This window comes from Schistocerca nitens, chromosome 8 (assembly GCF_023898315.1).
Source record: "Schistocerca nitens isolate TAMUIC-IGC-003100 chromosome 8, iqSchNite1.1, whole genome shotgun sequence".
NCBI lineage: Eukaryota > Metazoa > Arthropoda > Insecta > Orthoptera > Acrididae > Schistocerca > Schistocerca nitens.
Window position 1 is genome coordinate 267337578 of NC_064621.1, and position 13123 is coordinate 267350700.

The following is a 13123-nucleotide window of genomic DNA, read 5'->3' on the forward strand; positions in this document are numbered from 1 at the left end:
ATTGGAACTTGTGCGTCCCAAAAAACCGTTTTCCTGTGGATGGTTGGGTCTTGAACTTTTTCTTGCACGGCAAATTTGGATGTTTCCGTTCCATACTCTGCCGCTTACTCTCCGGCTCGTAATGATGGAACCATGTTTCGTCACCAGTAATGATCCTGTCTAAGAACTTGTCCCCTTCGTTACCATAGCGATCCAAATGTTTTATGCAGATGTATAAGCGCGTTTGTTTATGCAACTGTGTGAGTTGTTTTGGGACCCATCCTGCACAAACTTTATGAAACCAAAGTCTGTTGTGCATGATTTCGTAGGCAGAACCGTGACTAATCTGCAAATGATGTGTCACTTCGTCAATAGTTAATCGTCTGTCTAAGAGAATCATTTCACGTTAACGCTCAATGGTTTCTTCATTTGTGGCGCTAAACGTTCGTCAGGCTCCTTCATCGTGCAAAACACTTGTGCGACCATTTCGGAATTTTTCAATCCATTCGTAGACCCTCCGTTGTGGCAAAACACTGAACCCGTACTGTACCGAAAGACTTCGAGGAACTTCTTCGGCCCCTGATACGCCTTCCTACCACAAAAAACGGATCACTGAACGTTGCTCTTCTTTGGTGCAAATAGACAGCGGAGCAGCCATGATTAACAGCACGGCAGCGATTACGAAACTAACCTAGTAGCTTGAAAATTGCCAAGATATAACAACAAATAAACAAAGCATACATCATCAACGTAAAACGACAGTACTGCCGAAATAAACTAAAATATGAGGGAAGTTGCGGATAATAATTGTTTTACCCTCGTAGCTTACCCCTATTTTTAAGATAATTTCGAACATTTTGCACCACTGACATTGACGAATGGTTTTCCCAGGTTGACATATCGTATGAACGTGTCTATTATCAACCGCAGCCGGCCGCGTTGGCCGAGCGGTTCTAGGCGCTTCAGTCCGAAACCTTGCAACTGCTACGGTCGCAGGTTCGAATCCTACCTCGGGCATAGACGTGTGTGATGTCCTTAGGTTAATCAGGTTTAAGTAGTTCTAAGTTCTAAGGGACTGATGGCCTCAGATGTTAAGTCCCACAGTGCTCAGAGCCACTTGAACCATCACCCGCAAGGTAAGAACAGACTCTCTGCTGCCTTTACCTTTCCTAGAGCCAAACTAATCGTCCTCTCACACATTCTCTGTTTTCTTTTGCGCACTAGTCAGCTCATGCAGCCTTCAGAATTCTATAGATGATGGTTTTCCGAAAGTCAGATGGTATACCGAGATACTCACGTATATTACACGCAAACGTAAATAGTCGTTTTCTTTCCACTTCCCAAAGATCTTGAAATCCTGATACAATGATATGTATCTCTTATGCCTTATTTGATCTTAAATCTTCCTAAGCTGTTTTAAATTCTGAGTCTGATACTGCATGAAGTATCTTCTTGTATTCCATCAGAAAGTCTTTCCCTTCATAGAGGCCTACACTGTACTCGTTCTACGTAGTCGATCTCTCCTTTGCATTTAACAGTAGAATTCCCACTTCGTTGTTAATGTTACCACCTCTGCTTAAAATTTCACCAATAGTTATATTGAATTCTTTGTATGCTGAGTTAGTCCAATCTTTTCTTTTCCAGTCGCTTCACATTTTTCATGCATCCATTTGGCCTTACCTCCACTGCACTTCCTATTTGTTTCATTCTTAAGTGACTTGCATTTCTGTATCCTTGATATACGCTGAATTTTTCTTATTTCCTTCTTTCATTCATCAACTGAAGTATTTCTCCTGTTACCTATAGTTTCTCAGCAGTTACCTTTTCATACCCATGTTTTTCCTTCCAGCTTCTGCCATTCCCCTTTTTGTAGATGTCCGTTGCTCTTTAACTGAACTGACTGCTGAGCTGTTCCTTTTCGCACATCTACAGCCATTGAGAACTTCAGCGTCCCTCTTAGCCCCCTACTACTTATGTTTCCTCCTTCATTATCCATTAATTCTTCCCGACTGGCCTTTTGAACTTCAGCCTACTCTACATCACTACTGGATTGTAATATGAGTCTCTATATGCTTCTGCGAACGCCTTGCAATCCAGAGTCTGGTTCCGGAATCTCTGTCTGATCATGATGTAATGCAGCTGAAATCTTGTTATACCTCCCCGCCTTTTCGGAGTATACGGTTTTCACTGACAATTCGCAGTTCTTCACAAACACAACTTTTATTTATGTCAGATTACAAGATTGAGGACTGAACAACAAAAGAAAGGTAACAATAACGATGCCAGTAAAAGTCTCCTAATTGAGGCAAACCAAAGTTCACTTTTAATTTTTCACAAAACTTCGTGGTAAAACACACGCAGTAGTAAAAGTACAATTCAGAGACGCAATCTTCAGCGGTCGAAGTCCACGAGGTCGGCATCTGGAGTGAACTGAACCTCATGGCTGATTATAGCCCCAAAAGAGCTGTCTCCAGTCAATCAAGTTTTGGCATAGTGATGTTTCCTGCAGGCCGTGGATTGAGCTCTCCCTTCAGGAAGTAGTGTTCGGAATGTCTGTTCCCATTATTTTGTATGTAAATAGCCGATGTTTGCGATGGTGCGTTTGGTACGCCTTGGACTTGAGACAAACTCGTCCTCTGTGGTGTAATATGGGTTGCCGGCCCTCAGGATCTACCTTGGCTCCGACATAACATATACCTCCTCCTCTTGTAACTCTGGAACAGAGTATTCGCTATTACTAATTGAAATTCATTGCACAGCTCAATTGGTCTTTATCCTCTTTCTTTCCTACTACAAATTGCATATTCTCCTATAAACCTCTCTACTTCTTCTTCTTCCCCTAAAACTGCGTTCCAGTCCCCCATGGCTATTAAATCTTCAGTAATGAATGAAAAGCGCTAGTTTCCCTTTGTTCTATAGCATTAATTTTATAGTGTTAACCGGTTTTCGGCTTAGAAGGCCATCTTCAGACATTTACTGAGTGTAGTCACCAAAGAAGTTATGATGTTTGTAAACAACATAGGAAGAGAAGTTAAACATTTTGACTGAAGCAGAACGTACAGTAAATAACGTCGTTGACAGTGTGGTGGTAATGCAATGTAAAAATTAAAATATTGAGCCGCAAATAAAGTACCAGTTAAAAGAAAGCCTTAACAATGGGAACTACAGTCTATATGGATTACATAGACAATTTCAATAAAATAAAAACTCAATACAGGAAAATGGAGGAATAGGTACGAACTAATGAAAAACGGAGAGGATTATGTGATGGTTAGGAGACGGGAAGTGTTAAGCTTTTTCTGATCGTTTAAGATTAGATGTGGACTGGATTTCCAGCAGGTGGAGTTTATGGCATTTGTTGGCTATGTAAAGGACATAGGACTCTGGCTGGTAGCTGAGACCGTCACTCAGTACATGCTCAGCAAATGCGGAGTCAGAATTCTGCAACCTCCAGCTACTGGGATGAAGTGATTACTTCAACGGCCTGCTGCTTCCGACTGTAGTGGGTAAGCGTACAATGCCCTCTAGCGCTAGCCAGGAGAGCTCTGGCGGCGGCTTACAAAGAGACCAGTATGGCTGTGAAACTTGAAGTGTCCGTAAAGGGAGACTTAAATAATCTTCTCGTTTCCGAGTGAGAAGTCTTCAGAAAAATCTATGGTCCGGTTCAAGACCAGATCACTGGAGAACGGAGGATTCAACGAAATTGTGAGATGGATGGAAACTACAGTAGACCAAACATTGTCGGCCGCATGAGAAGGAAGCGGCTAATATGGACAGGACATTTCACTCGGATGGATAAACATCGATTACCTTTGAAATCCTTGGATTTTACTCAGTGGTGAAGAAGAGCACTAGAAAGACCAAAGAGAAGTTGGGGAGATGGAGTCAATGAGGACTTGCTGCAGATCGGCATAGAGAGTGATTGGCGACAGGAGGCACAAATCAGAATCTAGTGGTTGCACACTGTCCTCTTGGCCTAGTAGCGTAATGTAAAGAAATGCAATTAGACACCACTTCGTGGTATTCGTAAAATGTAGCTTCATTTCCAGATCAGATTTTCACCCCGTTTATAGGTTATCACCAAAGAAACGAGTACGACACATCTTCGTGTCAGCCCAGCCTTAGACACTACACACTTGGGGAGGCTGCGCCGGAAGCGGACGACCTTGCGATCGAATGCGACGCGTTTCGTTAGCCAAATAAACGCCTTCGATGGTTCTACAGCTGCAGAAGAAGTAGAACACTTCCAGGAACGCCTACAGGAAACATTAGAAGAGTTGACCCGACTCAACGATACAATACAGGACTTGCTGGATGACTCTGAATACGAAGCCGACACGGAAGCCTGTGAGGAATATACTGATAAATGCAAACGCGCCCTCCGAAAGGCGAAAGGCCTTCTAGGAGGAGCGCGCTCAGGAGACAGAAACGTGACGTCAGCGGCTCAACAACACGCCTGTAGGGACATAAAATTGCCTACTATCAAACTGCACGCATTCTCAGGGGATATAGAAGCTTGGCCTCGATTTTGGGAGCAATTCACAGCTTCCATAGACGAGAATCCGATGGTGTCAACAATGAACAAGCATGTATTCCTCCGTGGTTACCTTGATGGGGAACCTAAGGGCTTGGTCGATGGGATTGCTGTTACAGCCAATACATATGAGCAGACTAAGCAAATTTTGAAATCCAAATATGGGGATAAGAACAGAATTATCCAAAGTAACCTGGATTTCTTGGAGAATCTTAACACTTCGGCTTCAGGCAGTCCAGAGGCTCTCAATTCCACCTACATTGAGTGCCATAAGCGCATCCAAGCACTACGAGCACTAGGAGAAAATGTGGACTCTTATGGGAGAGTGCTTGCACCCAAACTTCTTCGAGCCTTTCCTGAAGAAATTTGCAAAAATTGGCTTGTTCATGCCCGAAGGCAAAAGATTGAAGAAGGGAACCTCACCCACCTTATGGAGTTCTTAAATGAAGTGGTGGAAGGAGCTATCAACACACGCAAAATTCGTGCAGATATTGTACCACACGAAAATTACGTACCAACTTCATCTGCCTTCCATGTAAAGGTTAAAACGAAGAGGGAGAAGAAGAAACAACAGAATTCAGAGCCCTTCTGTGTGTATTGCGGCGAAAGAGGGCACTGGGGCCAAGACTGCCAAAAGATTGCAAGCTTGCAGGCAAGAATCGACGCCCTCAAGACAATGAACCGTTGCTTTCTATGCCTGAGACGTGGCCACAACAGAAATCAGTGTTTCAAACGGGGAAAGGCGTCCTGTGCGAAATGTAAGGGGGAGCATCACATTTCTATCTGCAGTAGCCATATCACAACAGTAAATAAAATTGAAACTATGACTTCTAACTTCACATACCTGCAGACTGCTCGTGTGAGTATATCCTGATTGGAGCTGATTATTACTGGAGAATCGTGACTTTGGAACAACCAATCAAGGTATCACCATCATTGGTTCTTCTCCCAACAATCTTTGGCTATGTTCTCAGTGGAAACAGATCTAGCACCACCGTCAACAGAGCAACTGTCAACGTTATTCAGGGCAGCTGCAGTGATATATCTGATGAGTCAGTGCGCCGATTTTGGGACCTGGAGACAATCGGGATAACAGGAAATCAAGAGCGAGCATTAAAACCCATGGACCACCCGATTTATCAGGAATTCCGAGAATCATACTGTGTGGAATATGGTCGCAGAGTTGTATCTCTGCCTCGAAAGAAGGATATGCCTCTCTCCTGCAACCGCACAACTGCTGAAGCGCGTCTTCGCGCCTTACGACAAGCTGTTAGGAGAGTTCTTCACTCTTGCCTACCACGAAAGATAATACACAGTCGCCGGTATGAAGAGATGGAGGCCCCACTACCACTGGACAGAGTTCAGCCTTCAAGACCATTTGTAGTAACAGGCATCGATTTTGCCGGACCATTATATGTCAAATCTGGACATCAAACAAAAGGGTCCTACATGATCCTATTCACATGTGCAACAACATGGGCCATTCATATTGAACTTGCAACTGACATGTCCACTGACAGATTTTTGATGGCCGTGCAACGCTTTGCAGGACGTAGGAGCCTACCACTCACTGTCTACTCAGACAATGCTACAACATTCCATGCAGCCAGCTCAGAACTGTCAGAGCTTTTCAAAACCATGCAGCATACTGACGTACAGCTCTACTGTGCCCACCATGGAACCACTTGGAAATTCATACCACCACGTGCGGCTTGGTGGGGAGGCTGGTGGGAACGCATGATAGGCTCAGTCAAGCGCTGCCTGAGGAAAGTTCTTGGTCGCTCCCAGGTGGATGAAGAGAGCTTAAACACCACCTTGATCAGCATAGAAGCCGCAATAAACTCACGACCCATCACTCAAGGAGAGAGCGACACTGCATTGACGCCAGCCCACTTTCTAAATGGTGGGAAATTAGTAACAATTCCATGTGGGCCAGAGCCAGCAACTAGAAAGGACTTTGCCAAGGAGTTCCGACTCAGACAAAAGGTCAATGACGACATCTGGCGCAGGTGGAAGACAGAATACCTCCTGCTGCTAAGACAATATCATGAGGTGAAGGGATACCCTTCGCAGAGGAAACCGAGAATTGGAGAGGTTGTTCTGCTCCAAGAAGACAGCAAACCACGGCACTTGTGGAAGAGGGCTGTGGTAGAAGAAGAGCGGCATGGCAGAGACAGTAAAATACGGTGCATCATCCTCCGCCAGCCAGATGGTATGAAGATCTGTCGACCGGTCCAGCTGGTCATCCCCATCGAGATGGACCAGGGTGGGGAGGATGTCGGGGAATGAAGACTCCTACGCCATCTGTTGGTGTTCTGTTAAGTCTGTACATTGTGCTGCCCTCTGCAGCGGATATATTTCAACTGTAACTGTAAAATGGACGTGTGAGAATAAAGGTGTGTGTGAGCAGAAGTTTTACTGTGTCCTTGATTTCACTAGTGTGTAGCAACATTTTGGTGCCGAAACCCGGGAGAACATGAAGAGATAGAGTGCTACTACACATTAAAGAGGACTCGACGCTGGCGGAGAAGGTTTTGAGCGACTTCAATCTCAAAATCCGGTCACGTCACGCCACGTTCAGCTCACACAGATAAGTTGCGGCATTGCTCTGAAACTGTAGCAAAGGACACTGCGGGGCGATTGATTTGTATGTGATGTTACTTGGTGCATGTTTGTTGGTGGCAGAGCAATAGAGGGCACTTGGCGTATTATTTGCAAGGCACAAAGGGGACTTGCTAAAGTATTGGTAGACTGCAGCGCCATCTGTTAGCAACAGCGACCACTACTAAAGGTCGCGGGAAGTTGAAAACTGCACGGTCGCGCCATCTGTTGAGAACTACAAACACCACTAGGGGGCTGCTAACGATTCACACTCCTGGACAGCGCCATCCCTTAGCGATAGCATCCAACTGACGGGGTGTCTTGACCTTGAACGCACTCTCGCGACAGAAAGCAAAACCACCAACCCACCATGGCAGAAGCAGTAGCTCCGAACTTGGGGAGGCTGCGCCGGAAGCGGACGACCTTGCGATCGAATGCGACGCGTTTCGTTAGCCAAATAAACGCCTTCGATGGTTCTACAGCTGCAGAAGAAGTAGAACACTTCCAGGAACGCCTACAGGAAACATTAGAAGAGTTGAGCCGACTCAACATTTTGGTCTCAAAATCTTCTCCGCCAGCGTCGAGTCCTCTTTAATGTGTAGTAGCACTCTATCTCTTCATGTTCTCCCGGGTTTCGGCACCAAAATGTTGCTACACACTAGTGAAATCAAGGACACAGTAAAACTTCTGCTCACACACACCTTTATTCTCACACGTCCATTTTACAGTTACAGTTGAAATATATCCGCTGCAGAGGGCAGCACAATGTACAGACTTAACAGAACACCAACAGATGGCGTAGGAGTCTTCATTCCCCGACAACATCTCTTGTACCGTACAAGGGCTCACAGTTCTTAAGGTATGCGTTTTAGAGCCCATGTCTCTTTTTTTCCTTTTTTTGAGTCACCAGTATTGTGACTGGCTGGTTTGATGCGGTCCGTGACGAAATCCTCTCCTGTGGCAGCGTCTTCATCTCATAGGAGAACTTGCAACCTACGTTGTTGGATGCGTTCCAACAGACCTCTGTCTTCACCTATAGTTTATGTCCTGTACAGATCACTCCAGTACCGTGAAAGTCATTCCCTGGTGTCCTATCGTCCGACCCTTTTCCTTGTCAGTGTTTTCCACATATTCCTTTCGTCTCCGATTCTGAACGGAACCTACACATTCCTTACCTAATCAGTCCACCTAATTTTCAACATTCGTCTGTAGCACCACATCTCAAGTGCTACAATTCTCTTCTGCTCTGGAGCCCATATTTACTAGACATTTTGTCGATAGTAAACCTTCCCAAAGCACGGAAACCAAAGAGTTTGGGGTAGAAGAGATTTGTTTCACAGTATAGAAATGAAGGAGTGTTCTTAACAGTATTTACCAGATATTTATGATTAGAAGTATCTATCGTTCCCTTTATATCCCTGACTACCGGCCATTCCTTCTGGGACAGCTTTACGTCTGAAGTTCACTATCATAGCTACATGGTAAAAATTATAAGGTATGAGTGTAGCAGGTGGATTATGTGAGGAAGATGGTGTTCATACATACGTTTCACAATCTGACCTCCACCACATTGTGTCAAGCGTTAACGCCAGTGTCTTAAAATAAAATCAACCATAGCTAAATAATGTAATCTGTTATCGTCTTACGAAACAGTGATAGTAGTAAAGATATTTCAAAAATAGTTTAACTTCGAGATGGTAACAGAATTTAGCACTTCGCAACCATGTGTCTGTGCGATCTGTGGATATGATTCTCCCACGTCCGCCAAGCCAATAATTGGACTTGCGTCAGAGTCAGAGTGGCAGACGTCAGCTGCAAGTGTCTTACTATGGACTAGCTTCCTTGCAATCTCCATTTGTCAAATTTCATTAACGTTAAAAATCGCAACAGCAGTTCTATACTGTCATCAATCTTCGTGTGTAATTATTTTCGTTTTTTCTGTTCTGAAAATGGTTTCGCACAGCGTTGTACGTTAAAGAAACACATCCTACAAGCTTGTAAATGCTGGAATGTCATGTTCGTATCGGTCAGTCAACGTATTCGATTTTTGACTGTTGGCACAGTATTTCCCAGATTAAGGGGAGATTTACTATCTTTTGCCCGAAAAAAGCATGTTCTTTGAGAATTATTTTTCTCCGGATGTGTTATAGATATCAATGTCAAATTTACCAAATATGCAGCAATCGGTCGCAATATCATGTTTTATTTATTCATTTTTGCCAATCGATTTCAACTGATTAACAGCCACACGAGTTTACGTTTGACCTTGGCTTAAGACTACTCAGGACACATATTGGTTGAAAGACTGATGACGGCTGCTAATCAGTTGAAATCGATTTACAAAAGTGAATAAATATAACATCGTTTTGGGACTGGTTGCTGCATATTTGGTAATTTTATGGTTTACGGTCGCTGCACGACTTGGGAACCACATGGTGCCCACCATTCATAATGTCAAATTTGGTCAAAATGTTTATTGATATTTCCTCTACAAACTGGAGGTTTTCTGACCGGAAATGTCGAATAGCAAACGCGTAAGTGCCGTGCGAACGAAACAAAATTTCGATGTAGACCTGCACGCGCGGAATGTCACAGGTCAGACGGCTCTTCTGAAATCAAAACTGAGTTGACGACAGCGAAGTAAATAATATTCTTTAGGAGTTGTACCTCGCTTAAGTTATTTGGACCATGGGAAACAAAATGGCGGCCATAGGGTTCTTTCATAGATTTTTCTAAATCGTCGGCAAGTAAAAATAGTTATAGTTGATGTATCGGAATAAAAGTGGCACAACTCCTAGACACTTTAGCTAGCATCGTCGGAAACGAAGAATCATGCCAATCGGTTCAGAAAAAAAAGAAAAAGAAGGGTTATTTCGAGAAAAAGGCTTATGAAGTTTTGACTACATATAAATGCATTATTTTGCAACTTACGTTTCATCTGCTATTCCGGGTCTATGAACCAGACCTTCCGCTTCCTCATAGAGGGCGTTCTGCTCGATCTGGGCCATCCTGCGCTGCCCCAGAGCCGCTCGTTCGGCCGGTGACAAGCCGAGCCGTTTTCGGCCGCTTGAATCCGGTGGTAGTCAGAATGCTTGGAGAACTGCGTCGAATACAGTCCGAGGGTGACGTCCATCGTTGTCATGGTCTTCAGAATTGCTGAATCCACTTCGTTGAAGCCGCTTACTGCCAAGAAAGTCGCATTCTCCACAGTCGTCCCCCCAGAATGCAAATGCTTCAGGGCTAACTTCCAGTCACACGCGTTCAAACTTTCATTTGAATTTTATGTTTCCTCCCAAGCACCAGAACAATAACTCGTCCTCCGAATGAAAAATACGGGTGCGTGAAGAAGGCCGATTTCAGGCAAGTGCATTTTTTTGTTCAACCATGAATAACAAACAGTTTCTTTCAGTATTAAGAAAAACCGTTTCAGGACTCTCAACACTTTTATGGATCCAAAAATGCAATTAAAAAAATAGACTTTTGAACGATAAGGTAGTAAACCTCCTCTCAATGTCTCACACACAGACGTCGATTAGTCTACAATTCTTGTCACTCAGCGTTGGCAGTCACACAGTCTGCTCGCAATAACGTAACGGACAAGCGCTCCATAACACTTTTTTCTCGGCCGCATTGCAGTGAAATTATGATCCCTACGCAGTACGACGTCGTGAACCGTAAATCTCAGCCGAATCCCGTTATTTTCTCGAGCGGTAGTCATTCCAGTGACAAATCGGGTGTATTCTAGGGAACACTTATCGCACATCGGCTGTCGCTACTTTGTCGGCCCGGCACGGCGCGGCGCGGCGCAGCGGCTCGGTGCCCATTGGCTGTTTGTCAGTCCAGATGAGTGGTCGCCATGCAGTGCGCCGCGATAATATGTCGTCACGCTCGGAAACACGCAGCTGTCAGCGACAAACGATTACTGCGTTTTGACAACCAGACCTCTGCGCTCTATAAACCTTTACGCTTCCGCGACGCAATTATAACGAAACCACACTGCTGGGTCAATAACTAAAATCAGATTGCATTTGCCGTAGAGCCGTTGTTGCGAGGAAATCTCTGCAACTGGCAACCACAGTACCTTCAAATACGAAGGTGATTGCGTGTGCTGTCAACTACGTCATACACAAATTTTGGAACGTGTAATTTTCGGTCTCCTTTGCGTTTGTGTTCAGCTGGGAATACGTTTTGTTTTTCTCTAGAAGAATACCGCAGAAATAATTCGTCAAAGAAATTTACTATTTGTCCATAATAAACAATTAATCTCAGCAATCAATAATAAAATTAAATCGCTCTGCAGTTATTAAGCAAGTGAGTGATGATGAAATGAATAATTTGAAGCAAAATGAATCAAACCCCGCCACTTTACAAAGTAAGAGATTTGTGTCAAAGTGATTAGACTAATTTCATATCTACCAAAGTTTTCATTTCTTTCAAACAGTAACATTGTCACCTTCAGAGAACTTCTCTTCGGTTGCTGTACACTGGTAGAGACATTGTTCGCAACTTGGTAGCAGAGCTGGAAGCTTAGATTCATAGGGCCTTCAAATCCGTCGGTAACACTTACTCACATGTTCTCCAGACTCAAAAAATGAAGTCCTTTTAAGACTTTTACAATTTCGGAAAAAGAAAAATGCCACAAGGACTATGGAACAATAGGAATGACTTTAGAGGTCAAAAATTCTGTTGTGGAAGTAGCCATATGACATGGGGCATTGTCATGATGCTTCATTCACTTGTCTGCAATGTCCGGTCTCACCCGGTTCACCCTATACCTTAGCCTTTCAAGAGCATCTTTGTAAAATACTTGATTGACATTTGTCCTGGAGGAACAAATTCTTTATTCACTCTACGCTATAGTCAAAAAAGCAAATCAGCATCGTTTTGATCTCTGATTTGCCCATTCGAGATGTTTTTGATCAGGGAGATGTTTCAGTGGGCCACTCCTCTCGCCGGCCGGTGTGGCCAAGCGGTTCTAGGCGCGTCAGTCTGGAACCGCGAGACCGCTACGGTCACAGGTTCGAATCCTGCCTCGGTCATGGATGTGTGTGACGTCCTTAGGTTAGTTAGGTTTAAGTAGTTCTAAGTTCTAGGGGACTGATGACCTCAGATGTTAAGTCCCATAGTGCTCAGAGCCATTTGAACCATTTGAAGCCACTCCTCACTTTGCCGCTTTGTTTCAGGACCATACTCAATAATCCAGGATTCATCACCCATGATCACACAAATGAATCATTCGCGTTCATGAGCAGTCCTCCAGAGAAGATCAACGCACAAGTTTCGTAGATCGTTCTTCTCCTCAGTTGCGAGGTTTTTCGCCACAATTTTGGCGCAGACCTTTCGCATGCACAGTTCTGCGGTGGACATTTTGATGTAAGGTCGAAGTGTTTAACAGGTGGGATGTCCTAGGAGGATTGGTCAATACCCGGAGACTTGATAGAAATGACCACTTAAATCAAATTAATTCATATGAACATATGCCATCATCCTTGTTGTTAAAAGTGGGTCAGATCTCACAAAAGCAAACAGCCATTTGACTTTTCCGTCGGTTTTAGGGGTTGTAGGTCACCCTGAGCAATGTTCATCTTCCACGTTGCATCAAAAGCACTCCATCTTTAGGCCACAAGTGGCCCATCGGGACCATCCGACCGCCGTCTCAGCTGAGGATACGGGTAGGAGGGGCGTGTGGACAGCACACCGCTCTCCCGGTCGTTATGATGGTTTTCTGTGACCGGAGCCGCTACTATTCTGTCGAGTAGCTCGTCAAGTGGCATCACGAGGCTGAGTGCACCCCAAAAGAAGGCAACAGCGCATGGCAGCCCGGATGGGCACCCATCCAAGTGCCAGCTACACCTGACAGCGAACGTGCTATCAGCCTCCCAAGAATGTTTTGTACCACCGAAAAGTTTGTGCTCTTGTTAAAGAATGTTCCCTATACGCAATTTTCAACTTTTCGAAGATCACACTCGCGTATTCTCCAAGTTTAACATAGAACGTGCTTGCAAGAGG